The sequence below is a fragment of the Candoia aspera genome, chromosome 3, assembly GCF_035149785.1.
Source record: "Candoia aspera isolate rCanAsp1 chromosome 3, rCanAsp1.hap2, whole genome shotgun sequence".
In the NCBI taxonomy this organism is placed as follows: Eukaryota; Metazoa; Chordata; class Lepidosauria; order Squamata; family Boidae; genus Candoia; species Candoia aspera.
In genome coordinates this window covers 22,865,766-22,882,159 of record NC_086155.1, presented here as the reverse complement: position 1 = coordinate 22,882,159, position 16,394 = coordinate 22,865,766, and positions in this window count along the sequence as shown.

The window sequence follows — 16,394 nt, the reverse complement described above, 5'->3', positions numbered from 1 at the left end:
AAATTATAATATACCTCCCCCTCTCCATTGGGAAAAACTTTTGGAGGTCTTCAGAAGCTGTAACCCTGGCTTTGAGGCACCTCTGATTTCATATATCCTACCTTTTGCTTAATATTGCTTGGCCAGGAAAAGCAACAAGGTAGTGAAAGCATAACTAATGCCCAAGAAAAAAAAAAAGAAAAGAAAACCAGTAAGAAAAGAAAACAAGAATGATGTTTGCTAAATGAATAGAAAACAGCGCTTCTCCTTAAAAGTTATCTGTGAGAGGGGCCACACAATCTTCCCAAAGGTCAGGCATCCTAAAGTTGGGACAATGGAAAAGATCCTCTGTCTAGTATCCACCAACCTAGTGGTACTTCATGATGAGCTGGAGAAGAAGGCATCTGGGGATGATTTCAGAGAAGCTGTACAGATACAGGTCCCCTTTAAGCAAGCTGATCCCCCAAACATCTCTTAATCTGCCTAAGCACAACCTAGCTCTTTGAAGCCTTTCTTCATTGGACATGGCTTCCAGACCCTTCTTCTGATCAACCATCTGCATCAAAAAGTCTTTTCTGAAACAATGGCATCCAGACTGGACAAGGACAAAGAGCAGTTTTTAGTTCTGTAATCTGGGATCTATTGCAATTTAAGGTCTTCAAACTTCAGGATCAGGTTCAAAATTGTTTCCATTGAGGCACCTAGATCCTTTTCTCAGGCACTGCTTCTGAGCTGATCTCACTCACATATTCTTGTATCTTTGATTAATTTTATTTGATTAACTGTTTATTGAATGCAGGGCTAAAGTCTTGATTGATTGATTGGGTTTTTTATTCTAGCATGTCACCATCATTTTGGATCTTAATTTCAGCTTTTGTGGTATTAGCTATTCATTCTTTTATTACATCCTCTGCCAATATATTATCCTGACTATAGTCTCATCCAGGGTCTTTATAAAATGATAAAGGCACAGGGTCCTTGAGGTCATGTTTTAGTTTCAGGCAGGAACCATTAATCATATTGAAATCAAGATATTTTATGTCTATTGCATTCCCATTCTACTAAACCAATTAGAATCATAGAATCATGGAATCATAGGGCTGGAAGAGACCTTGGAAGTCTCCTAGTCCAACCCCCAGCCTAAGCCCAAGGCAGGAATCCTCCTACCATCCCAGACAAATGGTTGTCCAATCTTTTCTTGAAAACCTCCAGCGATGGAGCACCCACAGCTATGGGAGGCCAGCTGTTCCACTGCTTAATAGTTCTCACTGTCAGGAAATTCCTGCTTATTTCCAGGTTGGATCTCCCTCTGATGAGCTTCCACCCATTGCTTCTTGTCCCACCCTCAGGTGCTATGGAGAATAAATCGACACCCTCTTCCCTGTGGCAGCCCTTCAAGTACAGGAAGATGGCTATCATGTCTCCCCTCAGTCTTCTCTTCATTAAGCTGAACATACCTAGTTCCTTTAGGCTTTCTTCATAGGGTTTAACCTCCAGACCCCTTATCATCTGATACTTATTTTTTATATTTATATTTACATTTATTATCATAAAATCAATTAGAGTTGATTTTGTTCTATTTCTATTTGCAACCAAAGCTGCCTTCTATAGTTGTTGTCAAAGTGTGGTAAATGTTATGTCAGCACTTCATTAATGTATCAAACTATTGAGCAGGTAATTTATCAAAAGCTAGGCACTTAAAATGGAAGAAGAAAAATTGTTTAACATGCAGTATGGTAAAACTGTGAATTTGATTCATTTAGATCAAAGCCCAAATGGTGTCAGTATAAATTTAGTTTTCAGTCATTCTTGTGATAGATATTATACTGCTCCCCCACCCCCACCCCAGGCTGCTAGGAGATTTGAAGAGCCCTCCAGCACAGTCAGCAGGGTGGATAAATCACATGCTTACTGTGTTTTCCTTTTAGTTCTTGCTTTTTTTTTATTTTATAAACCATAATAGACCAAGCAGATGGCAAACTTGCTGAAAACAACTTTGTATATGAAAAACAAAATCATATTCAGAATAACATTTGATAACTTAATTCTACACCATTCAGGAACTGTATGTTGAATTCAGAACATCTATGTTTCACTAACGCACCTTCATACAATAAAAGCAAATTGAGTGCTGCATAAATCAAAGGGATGCGACCTCACACAACAGGACCCCAAGTCATGCAGAAATCCCCAACATTTACATCTGTGCACTCACTTGGTGTATCTGCAGGGGAAATGCTTATGCATAATGATCACTGCATGAAGGCTTCCTCAGATGCGGGTACCTGATTGGGAAGGATTTGATCTCCTGGAGAGCCAGTGGGTTATGTTGTGTAGGGTTTCCCCTTGCAAATATACATTAAAGTGTAGATGCTGCAGGTGGGGCCAGACATACCAGAGAAGTCTAAGAGTCTTTGAGTCCACGTCTAAGCACCATGTAGGCATATAAAGGATAAAAGGATATATGGATCAAGGGGAGTATAGTTAATGCTATCACTTTATAATCAGCTATAATTTCCTAAGTAAAAATTTACTGAAACCTTTTTGTTCCTAGCAAAACAAGAAAATCCCAGTAGTATTAATTCAGTTGGATATCCAAGACCTTCTTTTGCAGAATTTGCACATCATATTAAGCCATAGTGTGGTATATTTGAATTTTTTGCTTAGTTTTTTTAGATTGTAAGCCATGGTATTTTCAGTAAAATAAATGAAGTTTAAAGCTAGGCTGAAAAAAACTATAGCAATTTTATTACTGCCTGCTGATCGGAAGGTCGGCGGTTCAAATCCGCGTGACGGGGTGAGCTCCCGTTGCTAGTCCCAGCTCCTGCCAACCTAGCAGTTTGAAAACATGCAAATGTGAGTAGATTAACAGGTACCACTTCGGCGGGCAGGTAACGGCGTTCCGTGTAGTCATGCCGGCCACATGACCACGGAAGTGTTTACAGACAAACGCCGGCTCTTCGGCTTTGAAACGGAGATGAGCACCGCCCCCTAGAGTCGGACACGACTGGACTTAATGTCAAGGGAAACCTTTACCTTTACCTTTTTAACTATATGTAATAAGAGAGTTTCTGGAGCTAGGAACAATTGCCCATTAAATTACAGGGTCAATGTGCCCTCCCCACTGTGCATCAACAGCCCTCCCAGTGTAGTGTGGCCCCAGCTACCTCAAAAATTGTGGCCCTTAACACCAAAAGGTTGCGAACTCCTGATTTACAATTAGTTTGACACTTGCACTCTTTGCAGTTGCTAATGAAGAGAATGCTGTTGCTGGGTGACTGGCAATCCCCCGAAGTCTAAAGTTCAACTTACTTCCTTGCCATCAGTGACATCCCAGTCAGAGCTGGTGTGCAATTTGGGATGGTTCTCTTGGATTCACTGCTCCTGCTAGAAGAGCAGGTGGCAGCCATGGCTAGGGGGGCCTTTGCACAGATTTATCTTGTGCATCAATTGCACTCTTTCCTGGACTGGGAAGCCTTGCTCATGGTGACTCATGCCTTAGTCACCCCCCACTTGGATTACTGCAACATGCTCTACGTGGGGCTGCTCTTGAAGAGTATTTGGAAGCTGCAGCTGGTCCAGAATCAGCAGTGCAGGCAGTTTTTGGCATCTCCTGTTTTGTTGCAGTGGCTCCCAGTAGACTTCTAAATCTAATTCAAGGTGCTGATTACCACCTACATATAAAGCCCTGCGTGGCATAGGACCAAGCTATTTGCAGGACTGTCCATCCCCCATTGTTTCTTCCAGCCCCTCCAGGTCTAGCAGGGAGAGCATGCTCTCGCTCCCCTCAAACAGTACCAACTTGTTGGACCCCAGAGTTGTGCCTTCTCTTTGGCTGCACCTGCAAGTTCTGGCAAGTTCTGTTGGTAATGTTGATGTGGTTCTGTTTTGGGGGTTATTGTTTAATTGGGGCACCATTAGTTTGTACTTTTGTGATGGTTTTAAATCCTTGTACACCACCCAGAGTCTCTGCTGTGAGATGGGTGGCTCTATAAATAATTTAAATATATAAATCCAGAACTTTCTCCATATGTCATAGTCTGGCCATAATCATTCACTGACATAATTTCCTCTTTCCTGCCAAGACTGACATCACTGAGCTGGGATAGCCACTTGTTAACATTCCCTTTGGTGTGTGCTAAGCCTAAAAGGCTAGACAAAGAATTAAGAGGGGGTTAGGATTTCACTTTGATTAATTCTGGCTTTGCAGAGGCCCAAGTGTGTTGCATAAACATGGACCGTTGCCTGCAGAACCTTGATTGCTTAGTTTAGAACATTTTTCAATATTCAGTGCAATGCAAAAATCATCAGCCATAGTAAAATTTAGGCAAAGTCTTTTCTTAATATCCCTGCAACCACAATTATGGAATAAGATTTCAGGTGGACCTTAAAAAGGGACCCACTCAGTGTGTCATATGATCCATCCCAAGTGTTTCTCTACTTGCATTCCAGTCTTCCACCTATGTATTTCATTGTTTTCAGCTCCTCCATAAAACAAGATGCCAATTAAGCTGTTTAGAGGGATTGGGATACTTAGGAGCAATTGTGTCAACTGCCTAGCCACTTCCATGTTCTATAAACTGACCAGGATTTCAACAGTAATGTCAGCAGACAAAGTGAGAAATTCTGCAGTGCATTCGGGAAACCACCCAGTTCTATCAGGTGCTACAGAGGTTTATAGCAGATGGCCCTCTAAAACTGACCAGGGAATGATCTGTCCATGACAACACAGCTGTAAAGAACTTCTCTATTTTCAGATCACTGGCTCCTGTTGAACAGAATGCCAAATCCAGCTTGTGCCCTGCTGCAGATACACCAGTCGGGACAGGTCCGGGATTATCATGGCAGACATGAAATCCTTTAAAAAAAAAAAAAAAAATTATTAAGTTTCGAGAGAAGAATAGGTAAAGGTAAAGGTTTCCCTTGACGTAAAGTCCAGTCGTGTCCGACTCTAGGGGGCGGTGCTCATCTCCGTTTCTAAGCCATTAGAGCCGGCTTAGAAACGTCCGTAGACCCGTCCGTTACCTTCCCGCCGAAGCGGTACCTATTGATCTACTCACATTTGCATGTTTTCGAACTGCTAGGTGAGCAGGAGCTGGGACTAGCAATGGGAGCTCACCCCATCACGCGGATTCGAACCGCCGACCTTCCAATCGGCAAGCTCAGCAGCGCAGCGGTTTAACCCGCAGCGCCACCAAATAAAAAGTACAAAAAAATAAAAAACTATAAAGAAGGGAAAAAAACTAAAAAGGTGTGAAAACACAGATTTTTTTTTCAAATTTACAAAAAGATGTGACTTCTGACTTTTAACAGCAAGGATATACAAAAATTTCCATAATCTCTTACTCTATATTAAACCAAATCACATTATTTCTATAAATCATTCCACTTTAGCAGATAATAAAAATCACTGAGTACAGTTACTCCTCCGCTTATATTAAAATTAAAAAAAAAACATATAAACTTCCTAAACATCATTCTTCCCTCCAAAAGATAACACATATTTAATTTTTCCCTTCCTACCACTATTCTGTACATTTCTGTCTACTAAAATAAGAATCAAATTTAAAAAGCACATAGATTGTCTGCTATTATACTTGATAATACAACAGTTTAAATAATCTTAATAAACCCAGAAAACAAAGACAATTCAAAACAGGAACCTTAAATCAAATCCTTAAAGCCATCCAAATAAACACATTTTTAACCCTGATAATCTTAATCCAAATCTTTAAAAGCAAATGACATCAATCAAACCCTTAAAGCAAACCAGATAAACATTGTTTAACCCTTATCCAACTTCAAAATAAACCAGAGCATTTACATATTCCCACAATGTGCACAGAGCTTTTCTCGTAAAAGAATCAAACAGCCTGACTGTCCCCCTCAAAAATTCCAACTTCTCTTCAGAAAACCTCCCTTAATGACCCCTTCTTTTTCATAACATTTCACCAAAAAGTCAATTTTACTTATTTCAGCTTCTTTTCATGGCATTCCACCAGAAAGTCAATTTCACTTGTAGCTTGCAGATCTCTCTCTGCCTTAAATTTCTCCAAGTCCACTATCTGATCTTCATCCAGCATCTCGATAGAAATCCCAATCTCACTCTTAGAAGAAACATTCCTATCGCTGGTGAATTCCTCAGTTTCATCCACCACATCCCCAACCTGATAGCACATTTTAAGTCTCATATTTTCCACGATGTCCTGGATATCTTGCATACCCTCTTTGGGGGAAGATCAGCGGTAATAGAAATCTGAATAATAAATAATAATAAATAAAAGCTTGGTAGAAGTCAGAAGAAATCTGTTTAAAATCTTGGTGGAAGTCAGAAAAAATCTGTTTGAAATCCTTCATGTCTCACACAGTAGATTATGGTGCCCCCTAGGAGCTTAACCAGTGAAAGTCAAGGATATGAAAAAGTTCCAGAGGGTATTTACACAAGCAAAAGTGAGATAAGCAGACAGTTCCCCAGGGAAAGAGAAAACAGAAAGCTAATGGTTCAAATCAGCTGATTCAACATGTAGGAAAAGGCTAATATCTTCAAATTTAATAGAAAAATAATAACAGGAAGACAATTGTTTATTCTCAATCCTCCTTTATATTTGGAAGGAGAATGAAATCCAAAACTTAAAAAAATTTTTTTTTTAAGAAGTAATCCCCAAAATAATGATAAGCACCAAGACAGCCTGCTTCTCCTCGCTTTAGAAAGCCTCTCTTGGGGTATATATACTTTAAAAAATACAAATTTGGTGATCTAGAAATGGGGTGGCCAGTCTTAGTGTCCCTTTAAGGCTACAGCATGGCTTGGGAAGTGATGACGTCCCCTCCTCCCAGCTAGCTCTCACCAGTCAAATGTGAAACGCTGTTTGCGATCTTCTGGCTGCAAGCAGCCATCTGGAGGACAGATGGGGTGATTGCAGGTGTTCTCCTTTATCTGGAGAACACTTCTGGGCTTCAGGAGAACCTGCCTGAGCCCCAAAAAGTTGCCATGTTGTCAGCTCCACCTGCTAAGCCCATGGGCACAGCCGCTCAGTCTGCCATTCCCCACCGGAAGCCAGCAGACATGAAATCCTGAGCTGCTCCTAACTAGGCAATGTCAGGGTGGACATTGAAGTCCTCCAGGATAAGAGGTGTAGATAGTCCACTCTTTTATCAAAGACTGGCTAGCTCAAGAAGAGAAAATGTTGTGCAGTGGAAGGACAGTATACTAACTGTATCCTTTTAGCCACTCAGACATAATAGCAAACATTTAAAAATTGGCAGACTGGCAAATGGAGCTTCTGATCAGTGAGATGGAATTCTTACAGAGAAGATTCATACCACCCCCCTAACATTCAGCCCTAGATTGTATCACAGGCCCAGCAGACAAAGCAAAGAGAGATTAAATCCTATTCCTCTCTTTCAGCCAGGTGTCCTGCTTGGTCAACAGTTTCTCCTGCCAGGTTTGAACATTCATTCAGGAATTAATCTTTGCTAATGGAAGTTTTACCAGTAACTGGCTTGGCATTAAAAAACATAGGGCTATCATACCCTGGTTGCAAAACTCAGGTTGAGCTCTACAACCACTATACAGTTAGTAGCAGAGTTGGTTATCTGAATGCCTTTGCTGCCTGCCATCTAGTAGTCACCCATGTTTTTGCAGGTAAGCCCTAAAAAGCCAGAATGTTTAAAGCTGGAAGGCGATCCCTTCCAATGACACCTTGACTTTCTTAGTCTGCAGCTGAAAGGAAGAGCCGCCAATTAACAGCCTGCTTTCTATCCCCCGTGTCACAGGATTTGTACACAGGTTCAGACCAGTGACCTATACAGACAGTGCCACATAGAGTTCCAGTTTTTCCTTATTTTATTTAGTTTTATAAAATGGCTTACATCCCACCTGAGCTGAATGCTGGGTGGACAGGATCTGATGAGATGGCAAAGAGAGGGTCATGCAGCTTTGCAAGGTTTTTGAGCCTTTGATACTTGAGTTTCTCTTTACTCCTAGTTCTGCCACTTGCAGACTTGACCTCTGCCACTATTGGCTAGTTAAAGCAGTCAAGGAGGGGAAGGAAGGGTGAATCTGTGCCTCTTTGTGGGAGGGGGTGATGAAAGAGGCTGTGGCCTGCCCTTCTTCAAGAGGCCTCCCTTGGATCTGCATATATTGGAGGAATATCATCCTAAGTCCAACTTTGCCTTGTGAAGAAAGTGGTGGAGAAAGTGGTGGTACAAAAGCTACAGAGAGAGCCCTGGAATAAATCAAGTATTTAGATCCATGGCAGTCAGGATTCAGAGCTGGGCATGGGATTGAAATTGTGTTGGTTGTCCTCATGGGCAACCAATCACTAGGCTGGGGGCTGGGAGTGCAACAATCCTTATTTTGCTAGACCTCTCAGCAACTGTTGATCACAGTATCCTGGATCACCTACAAAAGCAGAAAGCTGAAGGTACCATTTTGCAATGGTTCTGGTATTTCCTGGGTGAGAAGTCCTAGTCAGTCGTCAAAGGAAAAGAGAGGCCAGGCTGCTGGAAACTTCATTAAGAGGTTCCTTTGGATTTGGTTCTCTCCCCTGTCCTTCGTGACAACTAAATGAAACTGCTGGGAGAGATTATGATTTGATTTGATTTGAATAAAATGTGATGAGATAAAGCTAGAATAAACAAGAGAGCAAATCTGGACACCAATACCTTTTGATAAATAAATAAAAATAAATACATATGCAACATATGGTAGAAATGTCCAACAAGGGGTTCTATTCACCCACCTTCAAGGCCAGAGAAAACAGCCAGGTCTTTAAGACCTTGCAAAATGCCATCAGGGTGGGAGCCATGAATAGGGGATCTCAATCCAGAGGGCAGGTACCCCAATAGAGAAAGCACGTTCCTGAGTCCCAAAAGGTGACAATTTGATTGATGGAACCCAGAATGTACCCAATCAGTTCATATCGACCAGGCAAATTGTGAGGGATAGGCAGTCCCTCAAGTATCCAGGCCATATGCCATGTAGGGCTTTATAGCTAATAACCAGCATCTTGAATTGCATCTGGAAGCACACTGGCAACTAGCCTGTGAAGCAGGGATGTCTCATGGGTATAGAGATAAGGAGGATGACCTTGACAGAGATAGGCCAGATAGGCCAAAACAATGAGGGGTGAAGTCCACAACAGACAGAAAATATGCAAAAGAGGCTCAGACCAGCACTTCCCTAATTCACAAGAGTATAAGAAGGGGGAGGAGGCATAGCACAATCAGACTTGCAAAATTCTATTATTATAGCCACTCTCAATAAACAGAGTTTTAGCCTTCCTGTGGAGTTGATTTCCTGGTCTGGTCTACCTGGTGGGGCTGACATCCACCATGGCCAGTACTACTGCATTCCGGACCAGTTGAAGCTTCTGAGTAGTCTTCAAGGGCAGCCCCATGTAGAGCACATTGAATTAGTCAAATCATGGAGTGATGAGGGCATGAGTAACTGTCTGAAAGGCTGCCCAATCCAGGAAGGAGGGCAATTGGTGCAAAAGTGCAGTTGGTGCACCAGATGGAGCTGTGTGAAGACCCTCTTGGCCAAGTTGCCACCTGTTCTTCACTCATAGCAGAAGCTGTGAGTCAAAGAGGACCCCCAGATTGCACACTGAAGGGAAGTGTAACCCTACCCAAGAGTAAATATGGAAGATCCCTGGACCTAGGCAGTCCCAACACCTACTGTTTCCCAGTTTTGCTAGGACTGAGTCAGAGTTGGTTTTTCCAGAGTTGGTCATCCGACACCCTGGCCCTTCTGCAGGAATCATTTTGGGAAATACAGTGTCCAGCTTTTGGCAGCTACCTAAAACCAAAAGTGATTCTTTCTGAGCATAAATTTCATTGGCACTTGATCCACAAGTTTTTAGAGGGCATTTGGGTGTTTTCCCAACAATCTGGCAGACAGTTCTGTTTTGTATGTTATTGATCTCTGGATGAAATTGCTTCTATGAGGCCTCTGTCCAATTGCTGATCCCAACTGCAGATCATTCAGGATGTGCACAGTAGCAGGAGCATTGTAAAATCAATATGTTGTACAGCTTAATGTCCAGGATAATACTCCAGCTAATATTTTAAATCAACTCATTGTTTAGGTCTGGAAAAAAGAGAATCTGGAAAGGACTGGAAAGCAACAAGTTGTGCCTGCCATATCTGGGTTACAAAAATCCAGACATTAGACAATAGTAAAAAGGTGCAAAAATTCTAATTCTTTGCTGCCATTTAATGGTCATCCAGTTTTTGCAGCCTAGATCTGATAGCTGTAGGGTGGGCACACCCCAAATTCAAAGTCTTTCATTCGAGTGAAAAGATGACAATTCCAGATTGAACGATGGAAGATATCATAATTTTGTTATTCAAGTAAACTGTTGATTTCCAGATGTGCCTGAACTTCCAGCAGTCTTAGGCAGAATAGCCAGGGAGAAATTCTGAGAACTGTAGTTCATCAACATCTGGAAAGTCATCGGTTGCCTAACCTTCAGTGCCTAAAAGGCTTACCTGGCAGTCAAAAGTTATAATTTATACCATAGCAATGAAAACACCATACTTTACTCACTATGCTGCTCTAGTTTTGGGCATTGTCTTCTCTTTTATTAAGGAAATCATTAGTGCATGCAATTTCCCATCTCACAGCCCAAAGTAACAGATAGCAAATTGAATTTAAAAAAGGAAGAGCTTTCGCTTTCCACCTCTGAACTCCTGAGCCTGGGATGAGTATTTCACTGACAGGTGCTGTGTACAGTTTGGGGCTGAGTTTAGGAGCATGCATGACTTCTCCTTGTAACAAGGCTGTGCACCTAACAGAGTGATAGGATTTGTGATTACAACGCCATTTCATATTGTACACTTATTTGGGGGTGGTTATTTGTTGCATTTATGTCAGTTTTTTCTGACATAAAAATATGGGGTCAAAATCATTACATTCAAGATCAGCAATAATAGAAGAACTGGCAGGATTTTTTTAAAAAAAATGATATTCTGAGATTAATATTCGTGAAGCTGCTATGAACAAATATACTGAAAAGTCGTTCATCAAAGAATTCAGTGATCAGCACAGGTAAATACTAAATATACCTATGCAAGAAATTAAAAAAGAATAAAACAAATCAAATTAGGGAAAGCGCCAAGTCCAGATGGGTTGAAAGCTCAATATTATAAAGAACTTGAGGAGGAACTGTTAGAGCAATTGACGAACAAAATGAATGAAACTAAAGAAACAAAAGCAGTACCAGCAACATGGGAAGAGGCACTTATAACTCTGATTTACAAAGAAGGAAATGACCTGAAGAAACCACAGTCATAGAGACCAATTTCACTGTTGGATGTAGATTACAACATTTTTACAACAATGCTAGCTGATCAGTTGAAGAAATGTGCTTCAGGTATAATACATATTGATCAAACAGTCAACATTCCAAAGAGAAATATCAAAGTCAAGAGTAAAGTAAAGGTAAAGGTTTCCCTTGACGTAAAGTCCAGTCGTGTCTGACTCTAGGGGGCGGTGCTCATCTCCGTTTCTAAGCCTTAGAGCCGGCGTTGTCCGTAGACACTTCCAGGTCATGTGGCCAGCATGACGACACGGAACGTCGTTACCTTCCCGCTGAAGCGGTACCTATTGATCTACTCACATTTGCATGTTTTCGAACTGCTAGGTGAGCAGGAGCTGGGACTAGCAATGGGAGCTCACCCCGCCGCGCGGTTTCGAACCGCCGACCTTCCGATCGACAGCTCAGCGGTTTAACCCGCAGCGCCATCGCGTCCTTCCATTCGGAGGAGATGGGCGGTGACAAATTTGACAGATAAATAAATAAATAATAGAGCACATTACCAAAAAAAAAAAAAAAAAAGGAAGAAAGAAAGAAAGAAAGCTGCATTAATCTTTTTAGATGTGGAAAAAGCCTTCGACAATTTGCAGTGGCAATCCCTGCTGGCTGTACTGAATGAAATGAATCCCAGAGAAGAGTTCCAAGCTTAGGTCAAACTCATATACCAATAGCAAAAAGCAGAGATTATGGCCAATGCAGCACTCTCCACAGATTTTCAAATCAGCAAAGGTACAAAGCAAGGATGTCCACTCTTTCCCTTACTATTCATCATTGCTCTAGCAATATTGGCAGAAAAGGTTTGAGGTGATAAACAAATACCAGATCTCAGAATCTGAGGAGAGCAATATAAACTCAAATGTTAGATGATATACTGTAATATTAACCATCGCAGTACCACAAAAGGCAGTAAAACAATTCATAGTTTCGGAGAATTCTCTGAATGCAAAATTAATGTCCAAAACCCCAAAATAATTACAAGATATTTAATGTAAGGAGAAGTTAATTTTTGCAGGAAGAATCTGGCTGTCAGACAGCCCACTCAGTGAAATATCTTGGTCTTCATTTGACAGGTAACAATCAAGAAATATATCAAAATAACTATGTTAAATTATGGCAAGAAATCAAAAGAGATCTCGAAAGGTGGAGGAACCTAAAGCCATCCTGGTTAGGATCAATTGCAATCATTAAAATGAATGTATTGCCCAAAACAGATTATTTCTTCCAAATGGCTCCCACCTGCAAAGAACATTGGCAAACATTTGTGTACCTAAAGTCACCTTGTGAGCTCGGTGGTGGTGGTGATGGTGGGGTTTTGAACCTGGATCGTCTCTGCCTGAGTCCAGTATTGCTATTTTGTAATCTACTGTAGTTTATTAATTGGCTGGATTTGCATATAATGCAGTCCTATAAGCTAAGCCATGCCTTATTTAATGATTGTGTGTTGAGTGGATTACAACTGATGTAATTTATTCATCATATTAAATCATAGAGACCACACTGGCTGGGTTCACACAAACAAGACATTAAGCCACAAACAAGCTTAGTGTGTGGTATGAACCCAGCTTTAGTGCATTATGGCAATCTAAGGGTTGCAGTTTGTTAGCCATGGATTATTAGTGTGTTGTATAAACCCAACCATTGTGTTTTCTAATAATGCATGGTTAAATAAACCATGCATAGCACAATGTGTGAAGCCAGTCAAAGAGTTGCTGCTGTGGGGTTGGTGGAAGAGTTCTTATAACCAAGTACATGAAGATCTGGCTTTGCCTTTGATGGCATTTCTTCCCATGCAAAATCATCTGGCTAATACAGAAAACTATTTTTTCCTTAGTTGCAACAACAGTTTTCAACAAGCTATGCAATTTTGCTTGTTTTTGTCAGTTTGAATTTCCTCGCAGCAATTTATTCTTCTTCCTTAGAGGTGGGGCGGGGAAATTCCTCCCCCTTGCAGTAGCAGCCATCTACTCCAGCCAGGTCACAGTGGGCTATCAGCAAAGCATTGAGCAGATAATAGTAATAAAAAAGGACTTCGCTCAGGTCCCCCTTCCCGCCCCAGCAGACTGTCTTTCAGAAACTGATATATTGCTGCTATTAGTGGAATTAGATGCGATGATACATTGACATCAAACCTCACCCTGCTCCTGAGTTAATGGAATGGAACTAGAAACCCAGCGAAGCAGGAAGGCAGCATCCTCTTGTTCCTGCTATTTATACTTAGTAAATACAGTGGCACTACAATTATCAAGCATTTCAATGAAATGAATTCCAGAAGGACTAATTATGTTTCCTTAGGGAGAGCGGTTGAAATGCAGGTTTTCACTCACCCTTGAATAGGCTGATTCTTCAAGACCATTAATGATTTTTCTTGTTTCTGATGCTAGAAGGAGTAAGGGGTGTCCGTTAGTGGGTTCTTAAAATGTTCCCCTGCTCATTCTGTATTCACAGATGAGTCCTCAGGAGCAGCTAGGTCACATTAGACATTCTGACTAAATTCATGCATCATGCTACACTGTGATTTGTTGAGAAAGCCAAAAGTGGTTGGCTCATGCCAAGCCATTAAGTTTAATTTACAAATCAAAGGGGTTGGATTCTCACGACACGCTAAGCCAACAAGAAACAAACCGCATTGTGGCGTAGCACAAGGTGTGAAACCAGCAACTGCATCACTGTTGCTAAAAACAAGAACGCGAGCAGATGTACCAGATATGAATGCAATCATAGCACATAGTCTTCTATGTGTGCAATTGAACACTCTGAATATCAATACTTTTTCAGCAGGCAGAAGCACCTGACTGACTCTGTTTGGGCTTGGAAGTTAAGCTGGGTTAGTATTTGGATGGGAAACCTCCAGATAATAAGGGTTGTAGGCTAGACTGGAAAGTTCAAAGGACATTCTGCAAGAAAAGAACAGCAAACCCATATTTCTGCCAATAAGACCACAAGATTGAATTGATGAAATCACCAGGAGTTGAACTTAATGTGAAGGAGACTGTACTTTGTGTCAAAGAAAGGCCATTAGAGAATTTCTCTCTCTCTATATATATATATAGGGAAGCAAGCAGCCTAGAGAGGATTATTATTGCTAGAAAAGTGGCCCACAAAAAAATGGGTTCAGCATCTCCTACACTTCTCTTTCTCCAGTTAAATGCACAGACATCAACACTTTTAATTTTAAAATCAGGAAACTGTTCCACATAGCTTATTTATGGATCTGTTTTAGACTGCACTTTGACCCATACCAAGAATATAACAGAGTAATTAAGGACTCACCCTTCATTGAATTTGGTGGTGGCACACTTTGGAAACAGCATATGCAGAACTGTATGATGTTGGCAAGATATACATTTAATAAATCTATTAAATAAATAAATAATCATGAAAATTGGAAAGGAAGGTTAGCCCTTCCCTTCCCAGCTGGAACCTTCCAAAAATGGCCTCTTTCTCCAGCACTTAGATAAATTGTCATGAACCAAAGTTTTTATAGACCCAATTATTCCACAGGATTTACTAGTTTTTACCCCAGTGACATTTGCTGTGCCATACCATAGTTAGATGTTGTCCCATGTTCAAGGCTTAACTGAAAAATAGCAGACTGGACTTCTGAGGAAGCAATGGCGGACTGAAGATAGCTTTGATTTTTGCAGAGGTGATAACTATGGTGGAAAGAGGAGCTGGCAATCAGATTGGTGCCTCAAAATTCCTCCCGGGATAAAGGGGAGAACTTGGGATCACCCATAAGTGCTCCATACAGATGCGCCCCACAAGGAGACGATAAAACAGCAGTCTCTGGTGGGTTTTAGATCTCTGGGAGCTGAGGGAAACTTAGCTTTGTCCAAGCTGTGGTTCAGAGCCTTCAAAGGACACTAGGTGCAGCCACTTCCTCTCTTAATCACTTCAGGAAATTGCTTGTTAACTGCTTTTTGGAAATTAAGAACCTTCAGAATGACAAGCTTCATCACACGAGATGATTCTCCTTCACTCCTTAGCAAAAGAAGATATATGTAAGTTTAAGAACTTAAAAAAAATTTTTTTTTCCTGAAATAAACAGTGAAAGGATGATTAGAACATTAATTTTGGAAAGTTTTAAATGGACTAAGGGGTTAGATTGATTGGAAATAAGATTCTGAAACTAATTATAAGAATCCTTCCTATGGGTTGTTTAAAATCCTATTTAAAATGTATGAAGATTTTGAATTTAAGTGTATGAAACCCTCCTGTGGGAAAATGTTGTGGATTAGAGAAAAACATGATAAGAGGAGACTTTGAAGGCTGGACACTAGAGGCAACCAGAAAAAGCTAAAGATTATAATTAAAAGAGAAGAAACCCACTTATACAGAATAGAGGAAAGTATTTTAACTTTGGAAGAATTCAAGGATAGTTGGCAACAATGCACTCAGAAATTTCTCTTAAGTTTAAGAGAGCCAGTTTCGTCTACTGGTTAAAGTGCTGGGCTAGAAACCAGGAGACTGTGAGTTCTAGTCCAGCCTTAGGCATGAAAGCCGGCTGGGTGACCTTGGGCCAGTCCCTCCCTCTCAGCCCAACTCACCTCACAGGGTTGCTGTTGTGGAGAAAAGAGGAGGAAGGCATATTAGCTATGTTGGCCATCTTGAGTTATTTATAAAAATAATAAAGGCAGGATAGAAAATAAATAAATAATAAGTTTGTCTGCTACCATAAAAACGGGTTTAAAAGAGAAGATAGAAGAGGATACAACTGAGAACCAGGCTGTTTTGGATATGGATTTAAAAACAACAAGATACAATAATGATATGGAAAAAGATGTTACATAGGACTTACAAACAAAACTGGCTGATTTCTCAATAACTAAAAGGGATACAAAAATAATAAATCGGAAGAGTGACTTGAACAACTTTCTTATCTTGGACTTAACGAAAGAGATGTGCTAAACTTATGAAGGAGTTCCTGAGAAAAGACAAAGAGAAAATGAAAAGAAGTCAGCTTTTGGGCTAAAGGGAATAAACACCAAGATTTTTAAAAGCAAAAAGAAGGAATATAAAATTGGCTTATTCGATCAGGGTTAAAAAATATATATGATGTTCTTTCTAGTAGCTCTTAATGGGTTTTTCTTGAGC